Consider the following 19,664-nt stretch of genomic DNA (forward strand, 5'->3'; position numbering starts at 1 on the left):
CACACACACACACACACACACACACACACACACACACACACACACACCCCTGAACATTCCCAAATGTAGGAATTTAAACATTGGGTTCAAATCTAGACTTTCCCAGAATTTAGCGTACTTAGATTAATTGTTCGTACCAGGCCCATTCTATTCACAGGTTAAAAACATAAGCTTTAATCTAAAACTGGATCTTTACCCAGATTTGTGATTCAGGGTAAATTAGATTTTTTTAGGTCAGAGGGATAGTTTTATTCCACAATGAAAAGCAGTCACCTTTAGGTTTAAACAAAGCTGTTTCACCACTTCAGAATATGAAATTTCTAACTGAAACTGCAAGGTGCATCAAAATGGCAGATTGTTTTTATCTGTATTGGAGGATCAGTAAATTTGGTTTTGAGAAAGCAGGGAACATTTAATACTTGCTAAGTAGCTGAATTGTATATATTTCTTCCAAAAGTCCATGTTTTCAGGTGCACAGAGCATACCATTTTAGCATAGATTTAACAGGCAGACTGCCATTTACTAAATCACTAGAAGCAACAGTGACTATTTAGGGTGATGAGAAAGGTTCTCCAAAAATAAGATAAAAATGGAATAATATAAGCAAGAAAATAAATTGATCTTAATTGGGCATATGGAATTTTTTCCAGAGATTTGAAGACTGTTACTTGGAAACAGAAGAAATACTGGTAAAACTTCATATAAAATTGTGTTATAGCTGAGCTTTAACTCCAAGGACATTTTTTCCCTTAATTCTTGTTTTTCTTCTGTTTACTCCACTAAATTTTAGTTAAGCTACTGGTCCACCTCATAATTGTTGGCTCGGGATTTAGGACCCAGAGGCCTTGTTCTTGGGGGGAGGCGGAGGCATCCTCAGACCAGCCATGACCTTTCCATCCAATAATAGGCAAATTTATTGATACAGAAAAATGATAACAGAAAAAAAAACCCAACACAAACAATCAAGCAATTCCTTATATCTACCAAATCCTAGGGCTGTCATCGGAGTCAAGGTACATCTGGTCAGGATGCAGTCTTCACTCTGAGGCTCTCTCTTAGGTGTGAGATGTTAGCATGCCAGCTGTCTGGAGGTGGGATGCCGAGCCCCAGCCCCCCACTCCCCCCACCTCCAGTGTATGAGACTAATTGGTTGTGTGCCCTCCATGGTGGCTTTGGGGACCCTTCCCAGAGGATGGGGATGGGAACAGGGAAGGAGAGAGGGATGACACAAAGGGAAAGATGGGAAGGAACAGGGAGGGATGAGACAAAGGGAGGGACCAACAAGGGGGACAGGGCAAAGGGTCTCTACTGTTGTATTCTCCTTCCCTCTTGATGACTCCTGATGACTCTTCATCCATGGCTATCTCTGGTTGATTGTCTCTCTGTGGTCACGTGTCCACATATCTGTGTCATCAACACATTCCAAGCCCATCGCATGCACACCTACTAATTTGGTTTTTCCGGGCCTTCTCCTAATTTGTTCTGTTCCCCCAGAATTGGGACTCAGGTCCCCTGTTCTTAGGCCTTGTTACCTAGTGTCAATTTATTTCATGTTAAGGGGCATATGGTACATGCTCCCTTGGTTCCCAGGTTATTTTCTAGACTACGTGTCCTCATTGTGTTAGACAGTATGTCTGCCTTGAAGGTTGTGATCTAGTGTTATGCTCCCCCGCCCCACTGCCAGTTCTTAGGCTGGGGTGGGCAAAATGCAGCCCGCAGGCTGGATGCAGCCCGCCAGGCCATTCTATCTAGCCCACAAGGCCCCTAAAAAATTTATAAAATTAATATTTATCTGCCCCTGGCTGCCTGTTATGCAGTCCTTGATGGCTTGCCAAAACTCAGTAAGCAGCTCTCTGCCTAAAATAATTGCCTTCCCCTGTCTTAGGCTATGTGTCCATCTGTTGGTCTTGTTGTGTTAGACAGCCTGTCTGCTTCCAGGGTTGTGAGAAACTTTGTGTGTGAGACCCAAGCTTCTTAGAAATGAATTAACACCTGTTGCCCATCCTGAACCCTTTTGATGCATATATCTATACCTCTAAGCCAATTCCCTCCAAAATAAACCTTTAAATACCATGTCTAAGCCAACCATAACCTTGAATATTTTTAAGAGAAAAATATTGATTGATTGACTGACATGACTGATTGACTGATGTGTCTATCCTGCCTTCCCCAAAGAAGGCTCAAGATGGCTTAAAATAAAAACTAGTCATAAGGCACCCTCGTAAGTATGACCAGCACCCCCATACCCTAATCCCAAATCCCAGTTTCTTAAAACATGAGGCCTTCTTTAATTTACTTCCTCTTTATTTCTCTTTAAGTTATTTTTGTTTTACTGCTTTTTATTTTATCCTTCAGTGGGTCACTTCCTTCATTTCACCACCACATTTCCTTTCTGTCTCCCATTTCATTACTCCCCTACTCCATTAACTCTTCACCTTCTAGGTTCAGGCTCCTGCTCTCCCTGCCCCCAAGCCCATCTATCACAAACCCCCAGATGGATCAGGGATATTAGTCTGTCCTTATTTACCAGGTCTCTAGTGGCAAGTCATAGCTATGTAGGTAGGGGACAGTCAGATAAGTTTTTTAGGTTTAAGGTGTGACTGCTCCAAACTACAGCTAGCACTAAAACCAATTAACATTTGTGTAGCTCAAAGTGCAACACGTAATGAGGCTTTTACATTGCTTCTGAAAGAAGTCCAGGCTTGGGCTATGGCAGGCCTCAAGGGGCAGGGAGTTTCACAGCTGAAGAACAACTGCTAAGAGCAACCTCCCAGGTGTTTTCACCAAGTGAACTTGGAGCACGGATCTGTGTGAGGTTGTTCTTGGCTAATCTTATGAACTGTAATGGAACATAAGGGGGGAATGATCTCTTAGATACATATGACCCAGACCACATATCAATCATTTATCCAAGGACTTTCTTATTTACTCCTTATTTGCCTCGCAGTGTAAATAATGGCTCTCTACACATGTGCTTGGAAGTAGGAAGGGAGCCATTTTAATTAAAGCAGTTCCCAGATAGCCACTCTAACTCAAATGGCTCACCATTACATGCATTAATCCCTGGCACATTTCAAAATAGCTGTTGGACACTTTATCTAAATTTCATTAGACAAAGCAGCCCTGCAGCCATTTTAAAATGTGTTGGGACTTAATAGAAATGATGGTGAAGTGATACTAGAGCATTCTAATTATAAAGCAGAGCAGACTCCATTAACTGAGTCTGTTCCAACACATTCTAATTCGAATGAGCACATCTATAGGCACCCAGTTATGCTCTCTGGAGTAAGGTATACATAATTGGTCTCCAAATATATTCCTCTGAACTCACATGGCTCTTTATTTGTCATAGGGAGGTATTTGGATTATATTTAGCTAATGTGGGGCCCGATTCATGAAAGCATTTAACTGTATGATTATGTTCTATTAGCAGTACATTGTCCTATTAACATTCATTTTATTTAAACCTGTATTGAAACTCCTGAATTAAGTCCCTGAGAAGGTCCAGTTTATGTGTTTTCCTATAGGTCTGAGAGAAATATAAGACATGTATGTCTGCAGATACTTTTCCCTATCTGTAAAATAGGCCTAATTTCTCTAAATAGCATATTCAAAAACCTGTGATATAGTTTCATATTTATGATGTGCTTACAGAGAAAATTAAAGACTCCATTGTGTCATCCCCTTTATATTAGAATTTTTCTATTTATGTGGAAAAGAAAGAATGCCACGGGACAAATGTAAGTATAGTCACACCAAAGAAAGTCCAAAAACAAATAGACAAGCATAATTAATGTTTAGTGTGTTATTTTATTTATTTTTGTACCATGTCAGACCAAGGACAAACATGTCTGTTCCAAAAATGTTGGCCCCTAACCAGTTCTGCTTCTTCCCAGGTGATTCCCAGCTTAAAGCCTTTACCTATTTGTTAATAGTCATTATCATAACCACTTGGTCTTCCATGACTGCTTTTCCCCATTGGTTTCCAGTTTAATGCCTGTTTGGGAATCCTGTGTGCCTCCATTCTTGCTGTGAGTGCAAAACATGTTAGCTGCCTCTTTCTGTATTAATTTACTTACTGGTATTTATCATATTCCTGTAGGTTTTTCCATATTTGGAAGCCTATCAACCACTTAACTCTGGGTATTCTTCAGAGGCCCTCTAAGCCAAAGAATCTATTTTCATCTCAAGAATTGTTGTCATTCACCATAACTCTGTTCCAGTTTCATATTTATTGACAGAAATTTGTTATTCAGTATATTACCTTACTGGTTCATATTTCTAGCTTTTTCCCCTATTCTTCCTTTTATTTCTGTGTTTACCTACTGAAGTAACTAAATTCTTTGACATTCTCTATTTGTTCCGGGCCATTTGTTATATCAGATCTATTATTCATTCCTGGTTTTGTTAATATCTTTGTTTTGTTCAGTTTACGCTTTTAGTCTTATTTTGAGCTATTTTTTATGTGGATTTATATAGAAAATGGAAAGAAGGAAAATAGTATTTTAATCTAAAGGACAATGTCAAGACAGGGAAAAATGGGTATAAGCTGCCCATGAAAATCTATTAAGGTCAAAATTAAAAAAAGGTTCCTAACTATTAGAGTAATCAGGATATGAAACAGCTTTTCACTGGGAAAAGTAACGACAAAATCACTTTGAAAATAGAGCCTGAAAAATTATTAAAAGAATTGTATGATATTTGCCTATGATATCACAGGACTGGACTTCCTGACACAGGAAATGCCTCCCAATTCTGTGGTCCTAGGAAGACTACATTATCTTCAAAACCTAGGTCTTAAAAATTCCTATTTTCAATCCAAGGAAATCAGGAATTTCCTCTTTCCAGGGCTTTTCTCATGGGAAAGATTCCTACCCAATCTGTCCCTGTTTTGTTGATGTGGTTGATTCTTACACAAAAAAAATATTGCTGCTTTGACTTTCTTGTGTGGTATGCTGTAGCTCGCCATTATCCTTCATGAGCTATCCTTGTCAAGGCCACAAAAGGCTTCTGAGTTAATGACAATTGGCATTTTGCATTCTACTGCAGTTTTTAAGACTCTTTGTACCCAGAATATTTGTTCAGTACATGGCTTCCCTTTTCTGAAACCTGTTTGTTTGTTGTTCTCCTGGTTGTTTACTGTTTTAATCAACCATACCATCATCCTGATATAAACTTTTTGTCTGGTATGGCCAGTAATATTGTGCCGTTGTGTCATTTCTCAACCTTTAACACTGAGGTTGAAAAATAGTAAAATAATTTAGGCACAGGAAAATATGGTAGTATTTGAGTGTCATTGCTGTTGCTGTTACTGTTGCTGTTGTTATTTAACTATGCCCAGAAAGTCTTTGTGAGCAGGTTTCTGAAAGTCTGGCATATCTGATGCTCTATGACTACACTCTCTTTGTACATATTAGAGCATACTTTGGAAAATAGTCATTAGTACACATTTTACAAGTGAAGAGCATGGAATTCAACAATATAATGACTTTCCTTTTCCTCCACACAAGGATATAGGACTAGAAAAGACACCCTAAGTCAACAGTCCAGTTCTTTGCTGTTACAGACAACTGTAAAATAATTCCATTTATATCAAGTTCCATCTTAAAATTAATTAGGTCATTTTCTTGAGTTCCTCTTCTTAGAAAACTATCCTAGAACCTCACTTTCTGATGGTTCAAAACCTCTTTCTAGGGCTGCCCTATCTGCATTCATGGTCACTTTATCCTCCTTTGTTCTTGTGCCAGCATTGCTCCTTAGTTTAGTTTTTCTTTCTCCCTGGTGTTCAGTCTTCTAAAGTATTGGAAAGACCACACCCCTCTCTGTATTCATATTTTTTCTAGGCTAAACAAAGCAGGATTCTTAGTATCCTTTTTTTAAGTAAAAAATTTCAGTTACCTGCTTATATTAGGAGCCCTTCTCTGCATCTGTTGAAAATTGTTTTAATCCTTCTTGAATAAAACATCACATTGGACATCAACAGTCAATTCTGCAAAGCACAAAAAGCACATAAACAACCCCCTTGACATCAGTGGCACCTCCTTGTTTTTAAAAGTAAGCTTACGCTTACATGTGTTGCAGAACTGAGGTGAGAGTGCACTTAAAATATAAAAGCCCCATAAGAGAAGTAAGTTCAAGTAAATGTCACCACTGACCCCGTAAACCATGGTAGTGCATATAAAATTTATTTGCAAACAATGAGCATATCCCCATAAGTGGGAACGTGTGTTTCCCCAGGAACAAAGAATAGCAACACAATGTGTACCACTGCTACCTGTCCCCAGGGAAGGCCCATGCCATGTGTGCTCTGGCGTGCAGTAGGTTATCCCGGTCGGGTAGGGGAGGCTGGGGCAACAACTGTGCTGGTCCAGCAGCCTTACCTGGGGTCCTGGGGGCCTCCGGGAGCTGCAGCTGTGGCAGTCTTCCAGCAGGGAGCCTGGCTAGCAGCTGGAGTGTGGCTCTGGCTGGCCAGGCTCTGGTTTTAGGTGGTGCATGCTGCTGCCATGTGCACTGCGCCATTTCTTTTAGGTGTGGCTTTTTTTGACCCCAGAATTTCCCGAAGTCAACTCCTCTCCCATGCTACAAATTAGCAATGTGAGGAACACCTGCATGTGTGCAGCACTGCAGACAGATCTGCAGCACTGCATACTATATGTCTGTGCTCATTTGGACATGCCCAATAGGTTTAAGCAAATTATTGAGGCATAGATTATCTGTCTCTAGCATTCTAAGTCTGCAGGGTTTTTTCCCTATATGCATTTAGTTTACTAATTAAATGCTTCTTTTACTCTTATTTATGTAAGTAACCTGTTTAAAATGCCCATTATTTCTGAAACACAAAATCTGATATAATGAGTAAATATGTAAATATTTATGGTAAAGTTTGCCATCTGTAAACATATACACTTTTAAAATTGTTACCTAAATATCCTAATTCTGTTTCTGCAAACCGTCACTGAATAAGTGGTTGAGTCTCAGGGGTATTAAAAACTTAGTACAAATATGAAACAATTAACTTACATCCAAGTTTTGTTTAAATGCCAACATCCTCCTTCAAAGACAGAACTATGCAAAGGCAGGGTATTAAAATGCAATCATAAGCCAGGTGCCATGACCATTATAACAAATGAAATCAAACAAGTAATTCTCAGATTGATCATTCAGGAAAGAGGCATAATGATTTTGAACCCACTGCTCCAATAGCATGATTTTCACAATATTGTATATAGTGAAATATAATAGGTATATAGTGGGTATGTAGTGTATTTGCACAATATATATGCTTTGTGGGAAATCTTCCATACAAAGCTATATCACTGTAATATTGGGACAGTTTGATCTCTTCCGAAAGCTTGAGAAGACTCAGTTTCAAGATGTATTGTGATATCTTGGGGTCCAATCCATATTGCAATAATTGGATTGTGCTACAAGGTTAAAAAAAGATATAAGAATCAGGGTTATTCTGTTTGAAAAGATTAAAAACAACTGCTAAAACAAAAAAGGCTTGGCTTGTAATTCCAATTCTTTCACAGTTTTCCTTTGAGCTGAGCAAAGGACACACTTAACTGAATAGTCTGAGGAAAATAGGGTACAGAAAAAAAAAAAGATTTTTAAGATCAAAGTGTTTCTTTTGATCTTTCAGTTTCATATTTTTCTTCTTCTGTTTGGCTACTATCAAATAATGAATGTGAAGGGCATCAATGGGATCTATTTTTTCAGCAATGCATTTATGCAGGTTCATCATTGACATTTCCTATTCTGATTTTAAAAAGCAAAGGTTATCTGGAGACGTTTCTCTCAATTAGATTTTTTTCTGGGTTTGGGGTTGTGATATATTTGGTTTTTTGGTTTTGTTTTAATGTAAAGAGGAGGAAAGTTTTTAAAATTCATTTCTGAAAGACCAGGCTTTGTTAGTGGAGTTTTTCACAATTTAGTCTCTCTTTTTTCAGTGCGGCATTGATTGCTTTTATGTTTTGTACTTAACAAAAAAAAATGTTCAACAGCTGTTAAATAATTGAAATTTTTTTACAAAATGTTATTCCTAATGTCATTTGGTGCTCACCAAAAACTGAAAATAAGGTTCATCATACCAATAGATTTTGTTCTCCAAAAATAATTGTATATGGCTGTATGCTTATCAACCTTTTCTTTCCCCCTTAAAAGGCAGAAGCCAGATGAGTTGTGAAGGCTCAGGGGAGCTTCTGTCAGTGTTAAAGATGGAGAACAGCCTTAAAATACTTAAAAGATGCATTAATTAATTTATGTTGTTTATAAGCCAAGTGTGCCAAGCACATCCACCAGAGATCACACAATGATGAAATCAATGAAGTTTATGAAAGGCTCTTTTTGTTTTCACTTTACTTGTGGAGTGAATGAAACCCTGAGGCAGACAGGCAGACACTAAAACATTTGCAATTCATCTGCCACAGCTGAAGCTACTGACCCTGTAAAAGATAAAAGACAAATGGGGAACTTCAAGATCTTACTACTAATTATTAGAGTTATAAAGCCATGGGAAAATACCTGATGAACAGTTTCTTTATATATCTGTATTGCAGGAAATGTTATAATTTATTATGTATGTGTGCATGTATTTGCCTTATATACATTCATGGAAGACAATCATAATTAACCGTGAGAGATTGCCAAAGATGTACACACACACACACACACACACACACACACACACACACACACACACACACACACACACACACACACACACACATATATATACTTGCCTTAAAACTACAGGAACTTACATTATTAAAATAAATTGGTAAATGATAATAAAGGCATAAATGGGGCCAGCCCAAATTACCAACATTTTAGATACTGAAATCAGCTTGTGGGGTACTAAAGGAGAAAGGAAATGTCAGCAATCCTTAATGGAAATATCAGGAAGAATTTTGTATTTGGTTCCAGATTGTTATCTACACTGTAGAAAAATAATGGTCTACTGCAGGGGTCAGCAACCCCTGGCACACATGCTGAGCATGGCACGCAAGGCCATTTTGCTCGGCACACCACCACCAGCCCAAGCTCTAAGCAGCTGCTGCCAGCCATGGAGCCCAGGCTGCTCCCAGCAGGCGGTTGGGAGGCTGCAAGCCCTGCTGCAAGCAGACAGGGCTCCTTGGGCCAGCTACAGCCAGGAAGCTGCAAACAGCTGCTCCGGGCTCTGGCATGCCGGCACTCCAACACCTTCCAAGGTAGACATGGTTTTTTCGGCACTTCGGCCAAAAAACATTGCCTACCCCTGGTCTACTGTTTTGTGAGATTGCGATTTCCTGGAACTACTGTCCCATACGTGAAAACAATATTTCCTGGATACAGTAAAACACTAATGAGTATAGGGCAATTTCCACAAAAAAAGATACAGAAAATGCTTGAGTTACTGGAAGACAGTACTGAAATTTAGCTCAAATTCAGATTTAATTTAACGTGACTGTTTAATTGTCACTGTTAGTCTTTCATCTCAGCAGAAAGTCACAATACAGAGCCATCATCTTAGATAAGATATCAGTGACTCAGAGATGAAGTAATCTCTTGGAGTAGTTTCTTTTTGTTATAGAAGTGTGCACAAAGATAACATAAGGTCTTTTTTTCTCTAAATTGCAGTAGGAACACATACAGGTATTTGCCAGCACCTTGGGATGCTGAAGCCCAATGCCCAAAACGTGGTTATCTCTGTACCTTTGCCCTCTTAGGACCTTGTTTTGGGGTCCCGGAGCTCTTAACCCCTAGACTGCCCATATGTTAACATCTTTAAGCAGTTTAAAGCACTTGTTATGTGCTCAAAGTTACATCACTTCAGGCCAGGATTATCTCTTGATCCGCATAACCCAGCTCCTGTTCCATTCCCAACCATGCTCAAGTTGAAGGTGTGACTGCAAGCTATCACTAAGTTTATAAACATTTGTGCGCCTCACAAGGTAACATGTAACAAGGGTGTTATACTGCTCTTTCTACTCACTCATACAACATGGAATCAATACTTATATTTTCTTGTGTATAAACCCTTTTCCACAAAAAGGAGCCCTTAAGGAAAGGTGTATCCTATATACCAATTGCAACTTGTAGCCTGAGGGCTATATGTTGTTCCTAGACTCCCACCCACCTAGACTCCCACCCAGCTGCCACTGTCCCTATTGTTCCAGTTGCAGCAGCAGACAGGGTCTCATGGTTCCTCCTTCTTTCCTGGCTTCTGTTGTACACTCCAAGCAATGCAGCCCCTACCAACTTGGATGTTCTACAGCCCTACTATACACCAATGCTCTAGAAGGAAAAATATTATTTAATTGAAATTAGGTACAAGTAACTGGAAGACAAGCTCATTGGGAGGTCCCAATGACTTCCAGCTAGAGAAATGCAAGGAGAAGGGGCATGCATGACCACACTTACCAGCACACATTGGGCAACCCCAGCATAAATCACCACCCTGCTGTTCGTGAAAGCATTTTACACTTTACTCCGGGGTGAAAAGAAAAATCTTAATCATATGTCCATGGACTGTCTTGCATACCAGCAACCTGATGGTGACCAGTAGGATCTTGTAGGCTTACGATATTTGTACTACATTTTATTTTACAATTTTCCCTGTGTTCACAATTCATAAGAAGTACATGAGAATATCTTCACTACGTTGATATATTTTCTATTTCCTTCTTTGTCAGCATATACAGGCATATGCACTCGCCTTTTCCCAATCTCTAGATCACAAGAAAAGAACTGTTCCTTCCATGAAAATACATTTATTAAAGAAGACAATAAAATGAAGGAAAAAAATCATATCAGGAACTTGCTGGTTTTTCAATTGTCTGTAGAGATGGTAGAGATGGTTTTTCATGCCAGATAAAATAAAATAATAATAATTTTGAAAGTGACACTAGTTAGAATGATTCTATTCAACTTCCTCTAAAATGTCTACAGGAGAACTAAGCTTTGAATTTTATATCAGTATTTGCAATGCTTCCTATTACTACTTTTTCTAGTTTTAGATGTCATGAACTCTTACTTTCTTTTCCATGAAGATTCTTATTGTAATCAATTAATCAATTCTACAAAGATTCTTATTATAATCAATTCTATTAATTAGAGCTGATCATAAACTAGTGGTGTCATGAATCTTCACTATTTTGAGGTGTCCATGAATGTTATTCACATTTTCTTAAATTTATCTGACTGATTTGGCATGTGTAGTCTCTACATATGGATAGCGTCAAGTTGTATTTAGCTCTATCATTCTTATGTTTATATGAATTGTGGCATTTGCTACAGATATATTTCTTATATGTCATAATAGGGCCTGGATTGTGTAACATAATGATGATTTCCAGGTGTCTTCCTAAACAATGAGTTTCACACCTGATAGAGACTAAGAGCCTAAATGGCTGAGAAAAGGATTCACAGAGAATTAGTATCTAACATGGTTAAATTTAATGACCAGTCAAATAGGCCACTGAGGACATGATCTGAGGCATGTGAACAAGGGCATTCTAAACAAAGATGAATTTACATTCTAAAAGGAGAGCCCAGAAACAAGAATGAAGCCTGGCTATTCAGGGGAGGACATTTCACACAGTTGGGAAATTCAGAGAGTGAGATAGTATATTTAGGATACTGGAGTAGACATTTTTGCCTAAGTGCAGACATTCAAAATGCTCAAGGCGGAATGAATCCAATGCAGGTTTTTCTGAGCTGCGTAGATTAGATAAACAGTGAATGAAACATACGTTCATCATCTGGTAGGGGTAGGCAGGCAGATGCCTTCACTGGCCAAGGCCAGAAGGTGAGTGGGTATTCCTGCACACCTCCCAGTACGCCAGAGAATGCTGAGGTCAGCTGAGCATAGCCAAGCGTGGGCCATCCCTGATTGGCTATCAGGCGCATGCCCCCAACCTGCTGCTGTCACCATGGACCCTCCCCCTCCAGCCCTAGGCTTCCAGAGCAGGTTACCATGGCGCACCTGGAAGCCTGGCCGCTGGTGGCATAGGTGATGCTCTGAAGAAGGAAAGATCACCCTCCCTCCCCCACAAAGCATTAGGGGTGGGGGGCAGGAATGGAGGCTTTGGCTCTACCAGATTCCTGCCCCTCTGCTAAGCCATAGAATCTGGCTCAGCCCAAGCAGGTTGGTGGGGGGCAGGGGAGGGGGAGAAGAGTGAACAGGGAGGCCGCTCAGCTGGCCAGAGGGACCAATCACCACAACTCTGCCCCCACCCCCCTGGAAAGCTGCTACCTCTCAGCAGTGTGAAGGGAGAGGAAAGGCAGGAATAAATCCTCCGCTACAGCTCTGGCCCTCGCCTCAGCCTTTCTCCCTCCCCCAAGCTGAGGTCTGTACAGCCGGGGGGGGCAGGTCCACAGAATGGGGATTTTATGTTTTCTGCTCCATTTACCCACCTCACCCCTGCTGCCCTGTCCAGCTAACAGGATATGGCAGGATGTGAGGCTGGGGAGCAGAGGCTTTGGTGCCAGCATGGTCAGCCCAGTGCTTGGCTAGAGCAAATGAACATGAGCCAAGGCCAGCCTGTTTTCCCTATTTTGGGGGATGGTATTATAAGGTTGGGGACCCTACCTGCCTGACACTCTGCTTGCATGTGCTATTGGGAACAATCCTGTGAACATCAGTATCACCTACCTCAGGTGTTCTACTCTCACCCACTCGGTCTCAATAGTTTTTCTTTTAACATTGGGAGTTGGATGTAGGATGAGAAATTATGCCATGGAGTCTCTCCCAGGGGTTGCCTTCATGGGGCTTATACTTAAGATGTGCAAAGCTTCAGTCTCTGATTGGATTTGGTGAAGATTTGGCCTGATTTGGTGGCTGAATCTGAATCAAATCAGGAGACCCTCTTATCTCTCCAAATCAAATCAGAACCCTCCAAACCGATTTGGAGAGATTTGAAAAGACTTGGTGATTCAGACATAGACACAGCTTTACATGTTTTTTCTATATACTTCAAAGTACCAGGAAGCTTGTGAATGCTGCAATGGTGAGACAGGTGGAACATCCCACAGGAGTGGGGGAGGGCTCCCCAGCACGCTTGGCAGCAGATCCAGAAGTGTATCAGAAGCACTTCCAGGTCTGCTGCTGAGCGTGCAGGAGGGCTCCCCCATGCTCCCTGCCCCCAGCTTGGTGACTGGTGCCTCCTGGGTCTGGGGGGGGGCACCCAGGGTTCCCCTGTGACCAATCGCTAAATGGAAGTACCTCTAGTCCACTTCTGGGTTCACTGCCAAGCACACAAGGGGCTGCCCCATGCTCCTGTGGGATGCTTCATCTGCCCCAGCATTGCAGCATTCACATGCCACACCTGGTACCTTGAGGTATGTAGAAAAAATATTTAAAGCTGTGTCTATGGCTGAATCAGCATCAGATCTTCAGATTCAGCCAAATCAAAGCAGGGATAGTAATCTGAATCAATTAATTGAATCACTGTCCCTGATTCAGGCCAAATCCAAATCCAAATTGAATACGGCCTGTTTCACACACCCCTAGCTTATACTCCCCTTACACATCCAGCTAGATGGTATATGGCAGGATCTTACACTTGTACTGACCAGCTGTTCCTCTGGCTGTCCATTAGTATCAGACCATATGGGTGCATTCATCAGTTCAAATCAATTTGTCCCATTTCCCAGGGGCCCTTGCCTTGACTCAGTATTCCATAGGCCCATGATTCAATCAAACTATATCAATTCATTGAGAGCATCCATAACAATAATCACCTTCAATATTTCAGTCCTAATTCTGATATGAATTAATTTATACTAATTTCTTTAGAAGTCCATAAAATAATCAGCTAAGATTAACTCTATCCCTGGTTCAAAAGTCATTCACTTTTGATCCATTTGACCAAGGTCTATCAGAGGATTGCCTTAAATCAATGTAGGCCCCCTTTTTCATAGGTGTATGAGTCACTCCATATCATCCCCCAACCAAGACAGTGAACCCTGCCCCAGGTTTGTCCCCTCTCACCAGCTTGACCCCAGGCTGGGATCCCAAGTGTTCCTGCCAAAGCGAGCTTTTCACCTGCCCCCATCCCCAGTCCAGTGAGAGGGAGACAAAGCAAAGAAAAATCACTAACAAAAAGAAGGGAGACTGTGCCTTTAACAGACCCCAGATTCACTCACGATGCCAGTTCTCTTTCTCCCTCACTCTCACTGCCAGCATTTGTCTTCATCCTCATTGCTGTGATCCTCTGCTTGGCAGATCCAGGAGGCTCCCTGTTGCTCCTGTTGAGGGCTCCCTCCTGTTGAAGATCCCTACTTCCTCCTATCATGGTCCTCACCCAGCTGCCCCTCTCCATGGCTGGAACTGCAGCTTTCTGGGCTCCATCTCCCAATCTGGAGGAAGCAGGAACTACAAAAACACATTGGGACTCCTTCCACTCCTGTTGGGACCACCTCTACACCTGTGGTGAGTCTTCCTCTTGCTGGTAACCCAGGCCCTTTTCCCAGCCTGAATCTCACTGTTTTACACCCTGGGAAAGGGGTTAATGTAGGTCCACAAAGGAGCCTAGTATGCCAGAGGACAGGCACCAAAGTTGCATCAGGAGAAGATCTGCTGTAGAAGTTCGATAAACTTGTGTCACAAAGCCAGTCCCAAGGTCAGCCTGCTCACCTATCTAGGGCTGTCTTCCCTGTCTCACCTGGCATGACATGATGTATAAATAACTGATGTAAAATATGAGGCCCTGATGCCAAGGGTGTTTATACATGGCTCTGACCTACCCTATAGTGTGTCCTAAGACTCACAAATGGCATCCAAAATAATCAAACTTCCCCTGGCTTCCTTGCTGAGCCATACCACTCAGCCTCTGGCCCAAATTCAGCCTCAGGCATCTGTAGACTTACCTTGGCCATTATATCCCTCCCACTGGGGCCTCCACTCATGCCCCCTTTGTTGGGGCTTACCTCACTAAGCTATTGGGGCCAGCCTATGTGCAGTCCTTCAGGCCACACAGACCCTACTCTATGTACCCCTGCATAGCCTTTAAGGCTATGAGAACCCTATTCTATGCCCTCCTGCACAATCTTTCAGGCCGCCCATGTGAATCCTACTCTGCTCAGCCTGCTATAGCTTCTATGCCCCCTCACTGGGGCTAGTATTCTGCCCCCTTACTGGGGCCCCTAATCTGATCCCTCACTGAGGCTATGGGGTCTTATACCCCATGGGACTCAGGTGTCCATAGGCATGCCTGGCCCCTTCCTGTCCCTACTACCGGATTAGCCACCAGGTTGTGGGGGCTGAGGCTATAAGGCACCCCATACTTGCCTTTCACTAGGCTGTAGTTTTCAGTCATTCCCCAAGACCAAGAACCTCCACCATCCCCATAGTTCCTGCCCTGTACCTCCAAGCTGTTATGTGAGCAGCAGCTCCAGCCAGACAATGCTCTCCCTCCAGTTGCTTGCAGCAAACTTCTGGCCCTACTGCTCAAAGCCTGCTCTTATTTCCCAATAAGCAGCTGGTCTTATTTCCCAATAAGGTGGTCTCCTGCTGGCCATGTGACTCCTGATTGGGAGTACAGCCACCTGCAGGCTGCTCTGTTGTTTACTGTAGTGCTTAAAGTGGCAAGGACCAAAGGTGCCCTGCCCAAACTTGTCTTAACTAAACCAATTAAATCTGATAGTACATTCATCCAGGTCTATTTTTAACCAGGTTCCACTATTTTAAACAGGTCTATGTGCACTGAATTTCTTTTCTGTTACAGGTTTAGACAAATACACCCCTGCTAAACAAATACACCCTTGGGAGGAAGGAAGATCTACACATAATATGAGATCCCTAGTAATTCAATCGAAAATATATGTACAGGGCAAGATAAGAAACCAAACTTAGCCTTTCACTTTAGAGCCAGTGTGTGCCTTTAGGTCCTGCCCAACCCTTTCTCCCTAGACATAGCAAATGACTTTAGGCCCTCAGACAGTGGGCTGAGTGAAACAGGCTAACAAGAGAGCATGCAGGAGGCCCTGGCAGAAAGGTCAGAGGCCAAAACTTCTTTTTTACCTGTTGAGCTGATTAGAAGCTGAATTCAGGTCTAAGATGCATGGTAAGATCAGATTGTTGTTCTGATATTTCCCTTACATACTGCAACCAGGCCCTGGGGCCCTGCACTATCTCCATCCAACTGAAACACATTCCTGGTTAGGCAGAGGCAGTGCAGGGTACCAGGCCTTGATCTAGGTGTGCAGGGACCAGGCAGGGATGGTGCAGGGCCCAGTGATATCCCTGTCTGCACAGGATTGGTCTCTGTGGACTCTGCCTCACCCCTCCCCAGGCCTTGCACACTGGGATTTTGTCCCATGGCACCATCCACACCAATTTAGAGTGTAGGGCCACAGTCCATAGGGCTCCCCACAGAAACCATGGGGAGCCCTGTAGGCTAGATTAAATGGTGCCAGGGGCCATATCTGGCCTATGGACAAGGGGTTGGGTACCCTTACTGTTCATTTTCAATACCAGTGAGAACTGTTTTATTTCATTCCCTTTCAATGGCTGCTTGGTAACCTGCATATCAAAGTCATAATTTTACTGTAATGGTATGAGTTGGTAAGTAAAATAATAAAAACTGAGACACACAAAACAATTACTGGAAAGGCCATTTCCCTGTCCTCCTTAGAGACTGGTCCTCCTTTTTAGATGGATTAAATTTATCTTCCAAAATATACTCCCAGTGTAATATAATTCCAAAGAGCTTTACACATATTTCTTTACTCTATTCATTTAATCTTTCTTTTATTTGCAAAGCCTAAATATTGAGTATAAACTACAATGACTACATACCTTTAAGACAAGCATCATACAGCTTTACAGTATTAACAGGCCCAGAATCTCAGTTGCTTTTATATTCTTAACTTGTAATCAATTCAATTTGACTTTGCCCTTGAGTACTGTGTGTTATGGAATAAATTGAGTAAATGGTGATTCATGACCCTTTTGGATGGCCCTGTGAGTAGTAATTTTACCACCCATTCCAGAAGTGTTAATAACCACATCTGTATAATGTTATTATTTATCATGGTAATCACTTCTCTTGGGAAACTAAGTACCTTAATTAATAGCTATCTTATTGTAAATAATCAGCTCTTATTTTTTTAAAAAATTCAATATCCTTTGGTGACTTCTGCAGAGATTAGGGAAATTGTGACCATTCTTTTGGGGAAGTGGTCTGAATATAATGTAAACTAAACTAAACGTCAAAAAGTTTGATGGGAAAATAAGAATAAAAGTGCTAGAAGTAATGGGGAAAGTGCTAAAAGTAATAATTAATAATAATAAATAAAGTGCTAGAAGTAATAAAAGTGCTAGCCCACCTGCTATAGGCTGGGTCATAGGCAGTCTTGCCTAATGATCTGGCCTTCGAGGGATAACTGGGGCCCAGGGGCTGCGGCAAAATCCTGGAGCCAAATTACCAAGTCCAGAGGGAAATCCTACCAAGCTATTAAGTCCAAGAAGAAACCAGAGGCCAAAGTCCAAACACAGAGCCAACCCAGGGATCAAGAACCAGAATAAAGATTCATAAGGAAATCCAAAGCCAAAGTCCAAGGAAAAGCCAATAACAAGGGTCCAGGCTATAGGCTATAATGGGGAAGCACAAAACTGCCTATAACTTTGTCATTTCTTGCCTAATTCAGATGAAACATTCAGGTATGGTAGCCACTTCTGGGCCCATGAAGCCTGCCAATTAGAAAGGAGATGGGTGCAAGGGTTTCTGGGAAACTGTACCTCAAAGTCTTAAAAGCAAAACTCATGTCACTTGGAAGTGTGAAGGCATGGGGGGGAGGGAAGTGAAAACAGCAGGCATGGTAGCCACTGCTCAGACCAAAAAGCCTGCTAGCTTTCAAGGAGATAGGTTCAAGGTTTCTGGAAAACTGCACCTCAAGCTGCTGAGTCATGAGATGTGTGACTTCATGTGTGTGTTAAGATACTCCCTTACTGGCGCTGGGAACTCTACACAACATGGTACTGTTCCCCAGTGAAGCCTCCTCCTCCCCTACAGCCTCATCCTGGTCCACCACTTTAAATAACAAAAGGCAACCACTGCAACCCAGTAGCACTAGCATCTCAGGCAGTCGAACTGTGACAGAGCCTTTCTTTCCTCTCCTGCAGGAGCTTCTCCAGAAGCTGCTAAAGCACTCTCCCTGCCAGCCCCAGCCCTGGACCTTAGATGTGCCCAGGGCCCTGTGTCATTCCAGTCATCTGACTAGAACCAGGTGCTAGGGGTGTTAGTCTAAGGACATGGCACTGGCAGAAAAGGTCTTTTGGGTCAATCTAATCCGGTATCTTTTAGCAGACCAACTGAATAGTTACAGGAACTCATGAACTTAATATAGACATTGGAATTCTGACATACTACAACCTGCTGGACATCTGACTGTCCAGGTACTTCTCCACTTTTACCTGCCCTGCAAAGGGTTTTTCAACCTGAAAGCTGGCACCCCAGGCAGCTAAGCTGAGCTCACTTGGAGCCTCACAACTCCAGTGCAACCAGCAATCCTCAGACCTCTCAAAGAAGTTATGGGTCTGGGCTTTCCCCAGCCAGTACTGTGTGTGTGCATGTGGTTGCTGGAGGTTATGGTGCCTGCTACACACCTTTCACCAGGGGGTCCTCGGTTCTGGCATTTCCTGGGGTTGCTGTGCCATTGGAAGTCCCACCAGGCCTCCCAACCCTGGTAGAGTTCAGTTTTAGTGGTCATGCCCAGGACCTGGGGCTCCTCCTTTCCCATAGCCCCAGCCCATCCCACCAAGTTTGTCCTGGCATGGAAACTCAACAGGGATATGTTCTTCCCCTGTTGGCTGATGATGCAGTGAGTGCTCCCTCCAGCTCTGAGAGTAGGGTATTAATTTTTTTTTAAATAAAAAAAGAAAATAGGTGTGCATGAAGTGAGGAGGGTGGCATTCACTCTGTCTGCACCTGGAGCTTGGGGAACCCCAGCAGTTCACCTTGAGGAACACCAGCTGCTCCACCAAACCAGGATCCAAGCAGAGGGGTGTCACTACATCCCCAGCAATACTGAACACCCTCTCACTCAGAGCACTGGTCAGTGGACAGAACAGGTGTTCCAGGGCAATGGTGGCCATATCTGGCAATATCTGGCTGCAGCTTGACCTGTAGGCCAAAGAGTCGCACAGCAGTGGCTCCGCATCCTCAGCAAGATAGGCAGCCACCAAGGCCTGAGCACTACCTGCCTGATGGTGGGGTCTGGTCCCTCTGGCCCACGTTGGCAGCTCCTGTGGTGGAGGAGGAGACTAAATAATGGATAGCTTGCTGGCATGAAACAGTGGATCTCACTCTTCCACGTCCCCCCGCCTCCACCGTTCTGCCTCCCTGACTCTTTTCACGAGCACATCTATCCACTGATTCAAGCTTTGGCTGCTGCATACACTGCCCTTCATCCTCAGGTCACACATGTCGGCCAGCATATAGACCATACTAGACTGCAAGGGATCAAGCCATTTCTTGATGCCCGCCTTTAGCTGCCTCACCAGTGCCTGCACTTCTAGTGACAGTGGCTTGCCTCAGCAAGGAACATAGATCCCCTGGAAGCTCTCCATTTGGCTCTAAAGTTCCCTTACTTACAGGGATCACCTGGCTAAGAAGGGCATCGGCAGCAGTGAGGGTCTTGGTGGCCTCAAGGAAGGGCTTGACAACCAGCAAGATCTGGGA

The sequence above is a fragment of the Gavialis gangeticus genome, unplaced genomic scaffold, assembly GCF_001723915.1.
Source record: "Gavialis gangeticus isolate Ggan-Ray unplaced genomic scaffold, GavGan_comp1, whole genome shotgun sequence".
NCBI classification, from domain to species: Eukaryota; Metazoa; Chordata; order Crocodylia; family Gavialidae; genus Gavialis; species Gavialis gangeticus.